General features: G+C 44.8%; 1 protein-coding gene across 1 annotated transcript in view; it reads right to left on the reverse strand.

Moving 5' to 3' along the window:
* The window catches only part of LOC309542420 (uncharacterized protein), a 51,561-nt gene that overhangs the window by 29,806 nt on the left and 6,265 nt on the right, over positions 1 to 15,490 (reverse strand). The window lies entirely within an intron of this gene.

The raw sequence follows: 15,490 nt of genomic DNA on the forward strand, positions 1-15,490 counted from the left end.
TTGCATACGAATTCTAAGAAACAAAAAAATTGCCACCGTTTGAAAAGTTCCGTTCACCATCTTGATTCAAAATGGAATCCAGTTGTATCTAAACATAAAGGAAAACCCGCTCCTAGATCTCAGGAAGAATCATGCAAAATGTGGTTATAAGTGGTGCAGTTTTGAAAGGGTCAGTCCATCGTATTGATCCAAAATGACAGCCAACTGTATCCAACCTGCTCCATGAACTCAGGGACCACCATGCAAGTTGTGGACATCTTAACAGATGTCCAAATGCAAAGTCAACAAACACATTTTCAAAATATATAGTAGATATGAATTAGCCTTGGCAGCATCAACATTGGCTTTAGCAATCCTGCAACTAATATTTCTGGACTGTCAGACATTTCAGATGAGAGAGAGAGAGAGAGAGATCAGTGGAACTCATAGGACTAGTTCACAAAGCCATTGCCTGCCCAGTTCACAGAACACATGTCACACATCATTTTGCATGCAAGGCAAGTATCCTGCAGCTTTCTTTGGATCTATATAGTTTTTACACTGAATTTACAGGTTTTGCAGTTAAGAATTATGTGAACCAAACCCAAGAAAGGAAATTTCAAAGCTGGGTAATGGAAGTGACATTAATAAGATGAGTTTTATAAAGCTCCGTATGTATTCTTGACCAATTGACTTTAACAAGCTCATTATAGGTGGATAAACAGACTGATCTGGTTTTATCTGCTAAATAAATGTTTGTTCCTTTATTTCTAATAGCACATGCATTATTTCTTCAGCTGACCATAACAACACTACTTGGTTGAGCAAGCACAAATATTAAGGCAATTATTGAGCCCAAAATGTTTTTGCACTCTTATCAAACATAACAGCTGTCTTTGTACTCACAATAAACCATGGTTTCTGACTTATCTCAGTTTGCTGTAACTAAGCAGCATTTGGTCTCCAATACTATTTCATTCCTAGTATGGCACAAATGGAAGTGACAGTTAACTTTGACTTCCTATTACAGTTGTGCCCAGGATCATGGGTTTACAATGGTACTTCAGTTTTCGAACGTCTTGGAAGTCGAACGTTTCAGCTTTTGAATGCTGAAAACCTGGAAGAACTGTTTTTCGGAAGCTGGATGTGCCATGCAGCTTCTGTATTGACTTTTCCAAACGTAAATGCTTCCAGAAATGCATGCTTTGGTTTTCAAACATTTCGGTCTTCTGGAATGGATTACGTTCGAAAACCGAGGTACCACTGTATATCCAACTAAGTGATGCACAGGGTAAACCCCTTGAAAAGCATGAAATTTAGTAATGTCCTTTAACATCAATGTTTAGTGTAAATAAGCCAATACCAAACTACAAGTTATGAAGCTGGCTTATTTTCACTAATCATAGTTAAGATTAACTAATATTTAGAATTCAGGCACACCATTAAAAGAAGGATGACTAACCTATGGCTCTCCAGATGTTATTAGGCTAGCCATCAACATCTGGAAGGCCACAGATGAACCACCCCTACACTACCCTACACTAAACTGTGGCTAATCTAAAATAGAATTTCTTCCTCATAATATTAAAGCATGGTAAGCCACACAGTCACTTCCTTTAGAAGTGAATGTTATTTCAATGCCTGCCCTTGGAAAGAACTGGAAAAAAGCTTGGGGGAATCCAAGTCTCTAAAAGCAAGTGTTATCAGTGTACAATAATAAGAGCCTTTCCCAAAGCTGTAATGATCAACTTTCAGACTCGTTACTTTAAATACATAATGACCTTTTCAAAGCCTTCACAATTTAAATGTTTATGACATTGGGAATCAATGGGACTTAAAGGTGCTTAACTGTGTTTGTAAATGCAGAGCTTTACCCGACACTGAAATGACTGGAGAAACCATTGTTTGCACAGAGCTCTATCTGCACATCATGTTCTGATCTGCAGGGCTGCCGCCTTCTGGCAAGTGCTCAAGTTCCTCCAACAAAGAGAAGTGGCCTAAGGTCTCCAATCCACTCTTCCCAAGCTCTGCTGCCATGGGGCATATGGATCGTAAAGTGTTGATTCCCCAGCCTAAAGGTGACTATTACTTTGCCTTTCAGTGCCCTCCTGCCTTGTGTTAGCAGACATGCTAATGCAAGCCAGGAAGTCAGGCTCAGGGGAAAAACATCTGTGAGGGCCCAGACTCGAACACCAGGCTCGACCATCAGGAGCCTCATCCAGGTACCACAGTATGGGAAGTATGGGAGACACTTGACTCTTCTACCAGGTCTGGCTCAGAAGAAGCTCACTGAGGATTCTGACTCAGGATCTGCAACCTCCCATCCACTGGCCTCAGAACTTTATTCAGTTCTCCAGACAGTGGCACAGCAGCCCCAGGCTTGGCTGGCCCTCTTCCTCCAACTCTGAACTTCATTTGGGACCATGCCATGTTGAAGTCCCCATGATGGGTGGGCACCATGGGTGGTAGCTACTGCAAATTATTGCAAGTATTGTGGAGCTAGCACCACAATGACCAGCAGTACATCTCATGGACTCTAGACATCCTAGGCATGTGCTAGGATGCAGTGGTTGCTTGCAGGCTCAGCCAATGAAAATGGAGGTGCTGATTTTTTCACCTTGGATTGGTGTTAGCAATCCAATACCTTCTTGAATGTGCCCAGACCTTCCTTCTATACCCCAACTACCCATCCTCCTTTCAACTACCCCAATGTTGCCACCGTAGTTGCTGCTAGGTAAATTTTAAATGTCTCTTCACTGAACCAAAGACACTTTCCATGGTTACCCAGCAGATAACATAATTCCTTGTTCCCAGCAGGAACAGACTAGGAAAAGCTGGGAAGAAGCCTGAATGGTGCCATATCCCTATTCTTTCCTTGCTTGGCTTGGCTTGGGACAAGGAGCCATGTCTACTGCTGAGTGACAATTGGAGAGTCTTTGCTCTTGGCTGGGAGCCCTTCTCTACATCAGAGATGGGGAAGCTGTGACCCTCCAGATGTTGTTGGATTCCAATTCCTAGAGGTGTGAGATTGCACAGCCAATTGTCAGGGAAGAAGAAAGCCATGGTCAAGCAAGATTTGAAGGGCCACAGCATTCCCACACCTGCTCTACAATATGCAGAAATGGGTGACAGAACTCTGAATTAAAATGCTCTAGACTAGGGGTCAGCAATTTTTTTCAGCAGGGGGCCAGTCCACTGTCCCTCAGACCTTGTGGGGGGCCAGACTATATTTGGGGTGGGGAATGAATTCCTATGCCCCACAAATAACCCAGAGATGCATTTTTTAAAAAAGCACACATTCTACTCATGTAAAAACACGCTGATTCCTGGATCAGCTGGCTGGATTTAGAAGATGATTGGGCTGGATCCGGCCCCCGGGCCTTAGTTTGCCTACCCATGCTCTAGACTGCAAATATGGGTCACGGGGGTTCATCATGGGCTACATACACCCATATTTGCTGCCCTTTACCCCAGAGTTTGGCTCAATCCCCAATCAGCCAGGAGAAAACCCTACTTAATTACCTAGTCATAATGGAACGAAGAGATAGGGAAAGCTCCCACTGTGCACCTGGTCAATGGGAAGAGGCAAGCAGATGGATAGTCAATTATCCCTGGGAAGTCTTTTACAAATTGTTATCAGACACACTGTCAAGGAAGTAAGGTAAATCTATATGCCAGTGACAGTTGCTAAATGTAGCTTTACTGCGTTGTAAGAAATCATAACTGGTCCTCTAAATAACTGCTCTGTTCTGACTTTTATGATTAATATAGGCATGAAGTTGGGGTTTCAGTGCAGTATATATTTTTTGAAGTTTTCGTGAAATAATATCTACATTTTGACCACAACTGTCTTTTCCCTATCAGAGCTGTCCCCTGAAACCTAGAACTGCATATTAATCCTGCTGCTGCCAATATTGCAAAATGTGGCTCTTGGGCTCACTAAACATGAGGAGCTGCCTTAGCCTTAAATGGAAAGCAAGAGAGAAGGGATGACGTTGTGGCCAGACATGGCATGACCTGCATACATGATCACAGCACTTCTTACTTCCATTTTTTTTTTTTGGAAGTCTTAAATGCAGCTGGAACAGGTTAATAGTGTACAACTAACTGGTTTTTGCAGTAAAAAGGTAAAGGTACCCCTGCCCGTATGGGCCAGTCGTGACCGACTCTAGGGTTGCGCGCTCATCTCGCTCTAGAGGCCGGGAGCCGGCGCTGTCCGGAGACACTTCCGGTTCACGTGGCCAGTGTGACTAAGCTGCACTAGCGAGCCAGCACCAGCGCCGCACACGGAACGCCGTTTACCTTCCCGCTAGGTAAGCGGTCCCTATTTATCTACTTGCACTTAGGGGTGCTTTCGAACTGCTAAGTGGGCAAGAGCTGGGACCGAACGACGGGAGCTCACCCCGCCGTGGGGATTCGAACCGCTGACCTTACGATCAGCAAGTCCTAGGCACTGAGGTTTTACCCGCAGCGCCACCCGCGTCCCTGCAGTAGGCTGGAGTAATTTTTTCTAGCTTCCTGCAGACTTCTCCCATCCACAATTCCCCAGCTTAAAAAAGGACTCAGAATGAGCCAATAAAAAGACATAAGTATATATAAAAAAGGCAAGTGTATGAATAGAGGTCCTTTCCTTCGTTTGGGGAAGGAATGTGCAACTACTTTGTATGCAGAAGGTCCTAGGTTCAACCCCAGATGGGGCTGTGAACTCCCAAGGAGCCTCTGTTAGTCACCCTGTAGACAACACTTGCGCTAGATACTTGGGAAAGCATTGTGGGAAATGATGCACGGCATGCCTTTGCCACCTGGACTCTGAAGAAGGTGAAGAAGGCCCCATGTACAATACAGCACAATAATATTTCAGGGTTAAAAGCATTACCAACAAACGAATGAACCCATGTTGCATTTTCGTTTTAGCCTGGTTTGCTCCGGAATTGCACTCTGTTTAGTCGTGACACATGCGGTGTTTACATTCTTTAGGGGGAGAACCTACAGTTTCATGAGCCTTTTGGTGAACGGTGCATGAAATTATGTTTGTCATTTACTTGCGAGTTACATCTCACCGAGGAATTTAAATTTTAAAATTATGCGGCAGCCTAGTGGCCTGAACTATCGGTGAACCTTTTTCTCACTCACCCGCTGTGGATGAACCTGGAGACTACGCTTTGGGAAAGGGGGGGTGAGAAGGAACTCGCACGCTTGCTTTGTTTTACAAGCACCTATCTGAGAGAAACTCATCTCCAGAGTGCAGCTTTCTTCACTGCCACCTTCCTGAGCACCTCCTGAGAGGAGCCAAGTCTACTGGGCGGCCATGGCTCAGGGGCAAAACAAACCCTCTGCCCCAGGCACCACCAGTTGGGGTAGGGTACCTCAGGCCTAGGGGCCAAATCAGGTCCTCCAGGCTATGCCACTCTCCCCTGGCCACCCTCCCTTACTGGCCCTGCTCTGCACCCTCCTGAAGGGCTTTTGTCTGCCTGGAACATGTCCTTGAAAGTGGTATTTCCTCTTGCTTGCAGGACGGAGAGCTCGGTGTATGCGTGCAGAAACCTCTGACTTTTCGCATGCTTTAGTCTGCAAAAGTCAGAGTCATGTCCGTTACGTAGCTCATTTTGGCCTCGGTGCTGCTAGGTGGCCACTAGAAGGTTGTCCACCAAGCAAGGTGTCCCTTGGGCTGCAAAAGGTGAAGTAAAGGTAAAGGGACCCCTGGCCATTAGGTCCAGTCGTGACCGACTCTGGGGCTGCGGTGCTCATCTCGCTTTATTGGCCGAGGGAGCCAGCGTACAGCTTCCGGGTCATGTGGCCAGCATGACTAAGCCACTTCTGGCGAACCAGAGCAGCGCACGGAAACACCGTTTACCTTCCCGCCAGAGCGGTACCTATTTATCTACTTGCACTTTGACGTGCTTTCGAACTGCTAGGTGGACAGGAGCTGGGACCGAGCAACGGGAGCTCACCCCGTCCCGGGGATTCGAACCGCCGACCTTCTGATCGGCAAGTCCTAGGCTCTGTGGTTTAACCCACAGCACCACCTGCGTCCCTAAAAGGTGAAGTAGGTGATGTGAAAAGACTTGAGACCCTGGAAAACCACTGCCAGTCAGAGATGACAATGATTCCACCACCACCTCATATAAATTCACTTTTTTTCATATGTAATTATGGGGAGGGGCCAAACCTGAGTGGTACAGAGTACTTCCTTTATGTGCAGAAGGGATGGCTTTTGCAATGGTTGCAGTTAACTAGTTTTCCAATGGGCTTGAGTAAGTTCCTCTCGCTTCCTGTAGATGCCTCCCATCCACAGTTCCCTAGTTTTTTGGGGTTTTTTAAAAAAAGAATTGGAATGATCCACTTCAAAGACAGAAGTATCAAGCGGCAAAAGTATGAATTGTAATTATTTTCATCATTTGCAGACAGTGATGAAGCATGTGCCTTGCATGCAGAAGGTCCCGGATGCAATCCCTGGCATCTTCAGATAGGTCTGGGTGAGACCCTAGTCTGAAACCCCGGAGATCATGGCCAGTCAGGGTAAGCAATACTAAGCTGAATGGACCAATGGGCTGGCAGTTTCCTGCATTCCTGCCACTCAACTGTTGGTCTTCAACTTGTAACTCTTGATCTTTCTGTGTGGTTAAGCTCACCAACATGAAACTGTGGCTGTTTTAAGCAAAGTTGTTTTCCTTGGCACACACAAAACAGCATACTCTACATTTGCACACTATATACAAGTTACACCAATGCTTTTCTCCCTCTGGTCCCAGAGGGGTTTCTGTACTTCAATGTCCTTGCTGAACAAAGTCCACACACAAGTTCTAAGTCAATTTTCACAGAGTCCTGCAACAGCTGAGTCCTGAGGCAATTCTCAAAGTCGTCTTCTCAGACAAGCTCAAAGTGTTCAGATAACACAGTTCCACAACAATCCACTCCATCCTGACTACAACCCATGACCAACAACCAACAACCCACTGCTGTAATCTAAGCCCTATATACACAAAGTTATATGCCTAATCTGCCCAGTAACACTGCTAATGAAGTCACCAGATTCAGACAGGTACATCTCAGGAATGAGTCAGCTCTTTCCTCACTAATGAAATTAACCCATTAGTGGCATTCCTTAACAAGGACTTGATCCATTTATAGGTGTGTGCAGCATCACAAGTGTGCTTTGTCTCCAGTAAAGATGGCATGGGGTGACCATGTGCCTTAATGAACTAAGGGCAGCTTTGAAAGGCTGTCAGAAAACAGTGTTCTGTTTTACAAGGTGTCCTCTATTTGAAAGCTGTCCAGTTCAAGGCTGGTTTAGAGACAAGGAACCATAAAAAGAGAGAGCAGGAGCCATGAAATTGCCCATCTACACGGAGCAACACCTGGTCAGCCAACAGGGCAGGCGCATGTCAGTCACCTGGCGTCTTGCCTGCCACAGTAAGATGTGTCACATATCTATTTCAGTTATAATAATTTTTCATTTATGTGTGTCTATATCTATGAATTGTCATGTGCTGAGCTCTATGCAAATTGTTGCTCTCTTTTGTCCCACCCCTCTTTTTTGGTGAGGTGAATCCTCATTTTTGGCAACATATGTGACAAACCGGCAGGACGACGGGGAGGAGGAAATGAACTATATGTTGGGGGGGGGGGGAATGAACAAATTCCTATGCCCTACAAATAACCCAGAGAGCTTAAATAAAATCACACATTCTACTCATGTAAAAACACCAGGCAGGCCCCACAAATAACCCAGAGATGAATTTTAAATAAAAGGACACATTCTACTCATGTAAAAACACACTGATTCCCAGACTGTCTGCGGGCTGGATTGAGAAGGTGATTGGGCCGGATCCTGTCCCCGGGCCTTAGTTTGCCTACCCATGCTCTAGGAAGCTGAGGCAGGCAAGGACCCAGCTCCCTGGCTGGCCAGGTGAGACTCATTAGCTCTGGGAGGAGGTGTGTGATTCCTTAGCTGGCTTAGGCTTGGAACAGGTGAGGGTCACAGGCCTCGTCAAGCCCAGATGCTGCAATCAGGAGGCAAAAGGGAAGCAGAGTTGAGGTGCTGTGTTTGCTCAACTGCCCACGTTGAAGGACCTCAGCTTGGATGCTCCAGGAGCTCTATGGGATTGTGATTCAGTTTGGACTTTGGACACACGGATTGACCCTGGACCGGGGGGCTTGACATATTGACTTGCTGCCAGGTCGGCCAGGGGTTTGGGACAACATATAGCAGGCCCTCATAATGAATTCAGGCACCAACTTCACCATGACGAGCCAGTTTGCAATTTATAAAAGAGAGCTTTCCCTCCTCTGGTTTTCATGAAGGTGTTTGATCACTATCTGAAAGGAATACAATGTACTTGCTTATTCTGTGGCTGACTGACTTCAGAAAGAACTGTCTGAGACCTGTCAGTGTGATATTATTTTCATTATTTTGATGTGCAACCACATCAAATCCTACTAGCAGCTTGATGCTTTCATCTGTATAATGCTGCTACATTTTACGTGAAGTAAACCCTCACTGGCTTCTGCGCAGCGATATAACAACATGAGTAGCCATTGTGGGAGTCTAATAACATCTAGGGGGCACCACTTTGCCTACTCCTATATTACACACTTATCTAGAAATTATTATTATTATTTTATTTAAATGTATTATTCATTATTATTTTTTGCCCATGGCAACCAAAGCAACTTACAACCCTAACACCAAACAAACATCCTCACATAGATCCATTAAAACCAGGGGAGGGGAGAGAAATGCATTATGTTCACATTCTCCCCTTATAATAATAATGATAATAAATTTTTATTTATATCCCGCCCTCCCCAGCCGAAGCCGGGCTCAGGGCGGCTAACAACAATAAAATAATACAACATTCTAAAATATTATCACAAGATTGTCAAGGCCTCTTATCTCTGTATGCACTACAGTACTGTATCTCCCATGAGTCTCTGATTGTAACTATCTTCCTTGACCTGGATTTTAAGCCCTTTCTCAGAACCCTTGCTATGCCCCTTACTTCTACACCCTCACCCACAAACATTCCTGAATGTCTCTGAAAGCAAAAACTGCAAAAGTGTACCTGCCACAGTTAGGAATCTAAAGCTATCCTTCTCTTTCCTAGGATGTTTATAACATTAGAGAATCTGGTGGAGGTGGCATCCATCTGTTTCGAGAGACAATGGAGTGCGCCTCTGAGGGTGAAGCCAAATCGTTCCCTAGCTTAGCATTGTGTTAAGCTTGGCCCTGACTCTGTGCCACACAGTGGCATAGAGTGCCTGATCTGCTTCATATGCCTATCCATGTGACAGGATGCTGAGGCTGAAACAATTAATTTTTTAATTTTTTATTTTTAAGCCTTCTCACACAGACATTACTGAGACTTTAAAACAGAGGGTGTTCTACAGTTGTATCATGTACCATTGCTGCCCTCTACTGTTTAGATTGATAGATATTTTGGTAACTTATTTGTGCGGGCAAAATGCAGGACCTCAGGGTCATCCCATTGTTTCCTGCTGACCTTCCTGCTGGTAGTTTCCCAGTTGGTTCCCAGTTGGTTTTTGGTGGTGCTAGAACACAGGGTGGTGTGAGAAGGTAGGTCAAGGGTTGGGCTTGTGCAGCTGATTTTGGGGGCACAGGGTCTCAAATCCCTTGGCACTTTTGTCAGAGGCTGGCAAAATGTATGAATATAACCAAGCCATTGCAACAGGATTCACTTCTGCAGCAAAAATGATATGTGGCTTCTGAAGAAATTAATAAGATTTGCAAAAGCAGTAGTGGCATCTGAGAGACCACTTCCTTCCCTGCAAACCCTCTAGGGTGTTAGGATCAGTGGAGGGGGCCTTTTCGGTAGTGTAGCACACTCAGAAGCAGGTGTGTGTGGCCCGAGAGAGACCATTTTCTATGGTAGCCCCTACATAGCTGCGTCTGACAATTTCACTATACACTTTTCGGTGAATGGCTCTTTACCCTGGCCTTTGTCACCTGATAGGTATAATTTTAGGAACCACCCTATTGTTGTGGTTGTGAAATGTTTTAAACGGCTTTAATGTTGTTTTAAAAATTGTTGTAACCTGCCTCGGGGCCTTAGGGTGAAGGGTGGGCAATAAATCTGACAACAATGTAATGTCACATTTGTACCTTGGAGTTCCTTAGAGAGATGGTTACAAAAGGAGAACCAAGAAAAATTTCCAGACCCCTTAAATTCCCAGCCATTATTTTTTACTGCTTGTAAATATTGCTTCCTCTTTTAAGATGTTTCCTCCAGTTTTTGTCAGCTCTCTTCACACCCAGCATGCTGCTTTTGGAGTTGTTCACTCTGGATACTGTTTTGCATGAGTGAGGAGGTTGGATGGAGTCGATGGAGAACTTGGGACCACTGAGCAGTCTGTGACCTGCGTTGGGTGGCCTGAGGTTGGGCCCTTTCTGCATCCCCCCTTGTCATTCTGAAGTTTCTGTAAAGCGGGGATGGGGAACCTAGGCCCTCCAGATGTTGTTGGACTCCAACTTCCATCAGCTTCAGCCAGTATGAACAATGCCAATGGAGACTGTTCCATTAGAGCAGGGGTCTGCAACCCGTGGCTCCGGAGCCGCATGTGGCTCTTTTACACCTTTGCTGCGGCTCCGGGGCGGATACTAGCGAGGGGAGGAGGCGCATTGTGCGCCCCGACACTCCCCACTGTGGCTGGCGCTGTACTGGCTGTGACGTCGCATGGGGGCGGTGCGTGCGTTAGTCACGCACCGTCCCGACGTCACCTTCCCGGTTTTGCGGCTCTCAGTTTTTTTTTCTTCGGAAACGGGTCCAAGTGGCTCTTTTTGTCTTAAAGATTGCAGACCCCTGCATTAGAGGCACTGAGTTGTTTTAACGTGCTTGATTTATTGCTTATCTTAATCATGGATATTATAATGGGCTTATTGTGTCTTTTAATTATGGCTGTATATATATTTAATGTTTGTGTCGCAGGTTTTTACACCTTGTACACTGCTTAAAAGTCTATTTTGGCAGTAAGCGGCATATTAATAAATAAGTAATAAAAGCACTGATGAGATGATGATGAGACTAATCAGGAAAAGGGCCTTTGAGGACATAATATCCAAGGGACTCCCAAACCTGGAACCACTGGCAATTAAACTGTGTGCTAAAAAGACTACCTTAAAAGAAAACACCTCATATATTCCTTTTAAGAAAGTTGTACTGGCGTCTATGGTTAATGATTGTTCTGGACGTTAGCAGAGAAGGTCTGCCAGGCTAGAAATTATGAGATGCTAAACTGCAGGGCCAAGAGAGCTGTTGTCCAAACAAAATAATAAATTAGATAAAATAATAGCTGCAATGATTTTTTGCCTTACTTCCTGTTTGGTTCCCCCACCCCCGTGCTGCCACTCTCAGGCATACTCAGCAACAATACTATAAAACCTTCAAAGTTCTCCACGTTTTTATGAATGTTATTATGTACTGTGTTGTGAAAATAAAGAGAACACGGTGTGATTACATCTGTCTTGGTACTGCAGTGCCAGGGTGGAGGTCACCATTCTGAGTAGACACTTTGCAAGCTGTGAATAATGTAAGGTGGTTGGTGGCAAAAATGTGTAGTAAAAACACCCTGGAATGATGTGAGCTTGTTCGGACTTAAAAATTAGTATTGCCTTAGAGATGGGACAGAGGAACCATAGAATCACAGAATTGTAGATCTGGAAGGGACTCCAAGAGCCATCAAGTCCAAACCACCCCCACCACCCCCAATGCAGGAATCTCAGCTAAAGCATCCATGACAGATGGCCATCCAACATCTGCTTAAAAACCTCCGAGGAAGGAGAGTCCACCACCTCCCAAGGGAACCTGTGCCTCCCACCCTCCTGATGTTCCTGGACCCCAAATCCCATCATCTCTGACCATTGGCTATGGTGACTGGGGCTTTTGGGTGTTGGAGTCCAACAACATCTGGTGAGCCACAGGTCAGCAACCTCTGAATTAGGTTAACAGAACTATGGGTTCTTGGGGTAAACATTACACAGTGCATGTCGTAATGTCCCAATGTGTAGTAGTATTGGGAAGAGGTGTTTTCGCATGGAGAAGTAGTGATTTGGAGGGAATGCTTAACCCTTCTCCTGCCTACTTTTATTCTGCTAGGGTTGTGAGAGAAACTTGATAGCTGGTTTTGAACGTGAACCTACCAAATCAGTACTTCCCAAAACAAGATGCAAACCAAACACAGAAATCCTTCAAAATTCACAATTCTTCTCCAAATGTTGCAGTGCAGTTCTCAAGCCAAGTAACGTGTACAAAAACCACACATATTCATGGAAATAACATACCAAAACGCATTATATTAGGAAAAGTTGTTTTTTTTTTAAAGTGTATTAGGCAAAAGCGCACACAAAAACGTGCATATTGCAAGAAATTCTCTGTAAAATGCTTGTGCATGTTCATGAGGGGGAGGCGGGGAATCACAAACAGGTGTGGAAATATGAAGAACTGAACCTAAGAAAGCATGGAAGCATGAGAAACTGTTAAACCCAAACGGACAGATCCACCCACCCCCTGGCCAAGCTGCTTTCCACCCTGTAGGATCCCAACATGTAACTGGAATCCTAAAACACTCACACCAGGTGCAATGAGAACAAAATACCGTATTTTTCCATGTATAAGATTAGGGTTTTTCCCCTTAAAAATAATATCAAAAATGTGGGGGTGTCTTAAACATGGAGGCCATCTCCCCCATTTTCTTAAATCGGAGTCCCCCAAAATAGGGGGTGTCTTATACACGGAAAAATATGGTAATTGGGGAAAGGATTGTGCACCACTTCACCCTGTCAGTTTTCCACACAACACGCCCCCCCCTCCAAAAGCTGCTTTTCTCAATGAAACATTCTGTTGGAGCTTTGTGACACCTGTTTGGGTGTAATGTGTACTTTCACCCTCACCTTCCAAAGCAAAGCTGGGCCAAAAGGACACATAACTGGTGGCTTTCTCTGGCATTTCCCCCACATTTCCTTGCTCTTTCCCACAGTGAAATCACAACATGATGTTGGTCTGTTGCCATGGAAGCAGATTCTTGTCAGAGAGCCACTGCAATAAGATTGGGAAGTATTCTGTTGGGAGTAGGGTAAGGATGGGAGAGCAACAATTATAGGGGAGGCTGCTGGTGGTGGGGGCAAGGAAAGGGGGAGGGCAAAACCTGAAGATTTGCTATTGGGGTAGAAACAGGTTTCATTCAAAGGAAGCAGAAACTTTCCCAGCACTCTGTTTTTTTGTTTATAACACTTGTGGATGGGAGGATTTCAAATCCACAAAGCACTTAAGGCTTCCTTCCTTTTATTTGTATGAAGAGCAGAGCTACGCTGGAATCCTAGCTTCTCAGTGGCTGCTTGCACATTGATGCCAGAAGCGACTTACCAAGTGACACAGAGTCACTTCGCAAGTCTTGCTCATGAGGGCTATGTGGTCCTTCAGCCTGGTTTAGGCAAGCTGCCCCTTCTTCCCACACTGTGGTTTAGTAAATGGTTTGCCGCTTTGGTTTGTAAACAGCCAAAGAAATACATTGAAAAGCACTGCTTTTTCAGGGACATTTTATTCCCTCTCACCCCTGTTTCACAGAACCCATTCACGCATGTGCTGTAAAGAGTTTGCAGACCCTAGTTTCACACCATTCTCATAACCCTGTTCTTGCACACACAGAAAACCTGATCACAACCCTGTTCTTGCACACACAGAAAACCTGAAAACATTACCACTCAGGACATGTCAAGGAGTTGAAAAGCAGGAGGCTTTTGCACTTCATATATTTATGTGTTTGGCCACAGACGCCTGTCTCTCGTTCATACTACTGTTGGGGATCTCATGAATCAGGCTATCTGGTTGGCTGGTAATGTAAAACAGCCTTTGCTGAAATAAGGAGCAGAATAAGGCATAAAACAGAGAGGATGGAGCATATTTTTCTAAGTGCTCTCTGTGAATTTCCCTCACTGATAGATGAATGATAAGAACAGGGGAAGAGAGGCGGGGGACAGAGTCTTGCTTTCCATAGGGGGATGAAGTTGCTGGTGGTAGCAGGGAGATAGTGTTTAGCGTGCAGTAAATTTCTCATATTTCTAAGTCATTTGAGTGCACGTTTGCCAAGATTTTAAGATGTATGGAACCATACATCAAGTCCCGTGTAAAACTGGTGCCATTATTCTCTCATTTTTCACCGAAGCTTGTAAGCAGGTCTCATATATCTTTAGCTCCCGCTGCAGCGCAGGTTTCTTCTGCCTGTTCTCCTGCACCTTCCTGCCAATTAGATTCCAGCAGGGACATGATTTATGTAAACACTTCATCAAAGTAATCACCCCAGGAACCTGAGAAAATGGCAAGCCAGTGTCAAGCATGGGACACACATCAAAAGATGCAAAATCCACATTTCCCCCCCAGTACGATTTAGCACTAGGGGAACAGATCCATCCTAGCTTTGCATCAAAGCCACTTTTTACTTTAGTTCATGTCATTTTATTTTTCTCGGAAATGAAACCAAGGACATTCTTTTAGGTCACGGGAAATGTCACCAGCTTGTTTGGGGCATCAGTTCTGACAGTTCTGGTTTGTGTTGCTTTGTGTGCGTTTTCCCAGATCTTCTGTCTGATGAGATCGCTACCTTTCTGGAAATGTTTTGCCTGTCACCAAGTGGAAGGTACTAAAAAGCCCTCAAAGAAGGTTTCAAGGTGCATATTTGTGCAGTGAAATTTACACACACACACAAAAATGTGCACTGACTTTTTGAAACGGGGCATGCGGAATGATAAATAACTCCCTCCAGTTCTTTGCGGCCTTTTCCAAAACTGACGCCTGGTTCCACCACAATGTTTGCAGTGACTTTCAGAGTGTTTCTCTTTGTTCTGTTTTTATATCCATGGGTTGCATGTAGTTTTAGTGTGTTTTTGCTTTAACTGTTGTTACTTCCAGTGGTGGAAATGAAAGCGAGACAGTCTAAAACTACACATGTGGATGTATGGAGCACAGCTGCAATAAGGCAACCTTTTCGTTCCACTCTGTGTTTGTTGCACACAGCACTGGTTCCATTCTGCTGAAGTTTGCCTTCCACCAAAATTACACTATTCATCTTGCTTTCCTCTGTGGTGAATTTACATAACTTAGAGGTGCTTGATTTTGCCAGGAGCTGGCAGGCCACTTGGAGTGGCTTGGCAGGCTGCATCCAGCCAGTGGGCCATGGGTTCAGCATCCCTGTGTATTGCTAGACCAGATATGGCCGGTAGGCGGCGCTTCCTGGTTTCAATGCAGCTTTATTATATATAACTTATAATGAGCAGTTATAATGAGCCAGATGCAGCCATAAAGATGTCAATATAATCCAAGCTATATATATATATCTGTCAGTATGATTAACACCTTGCATCTGTCAAAATAATTAAGACTTAGTGGGCACGTCTATCTTGGCCCAGCCATGTAACTGTAATGGACAGTGTTTGGTGTTTGTGTTTGATTTAGAAACAGGAGAGGGTGCTTGCTTGGGATACAGTGGTGCCCCGCAAGAC

Source organism: Podarcis vaucheri, assembly GCF_965113315.1.
Source record: "Podarcis vaucheri genome assembly, chromosome: 10".
Taxonomy (NCBI): Eukaryota; Metazoa; Chordata; class Lepidosauria; order Squamata; family Lacertidae; genus Podarcis; species Podarcis vaucheri.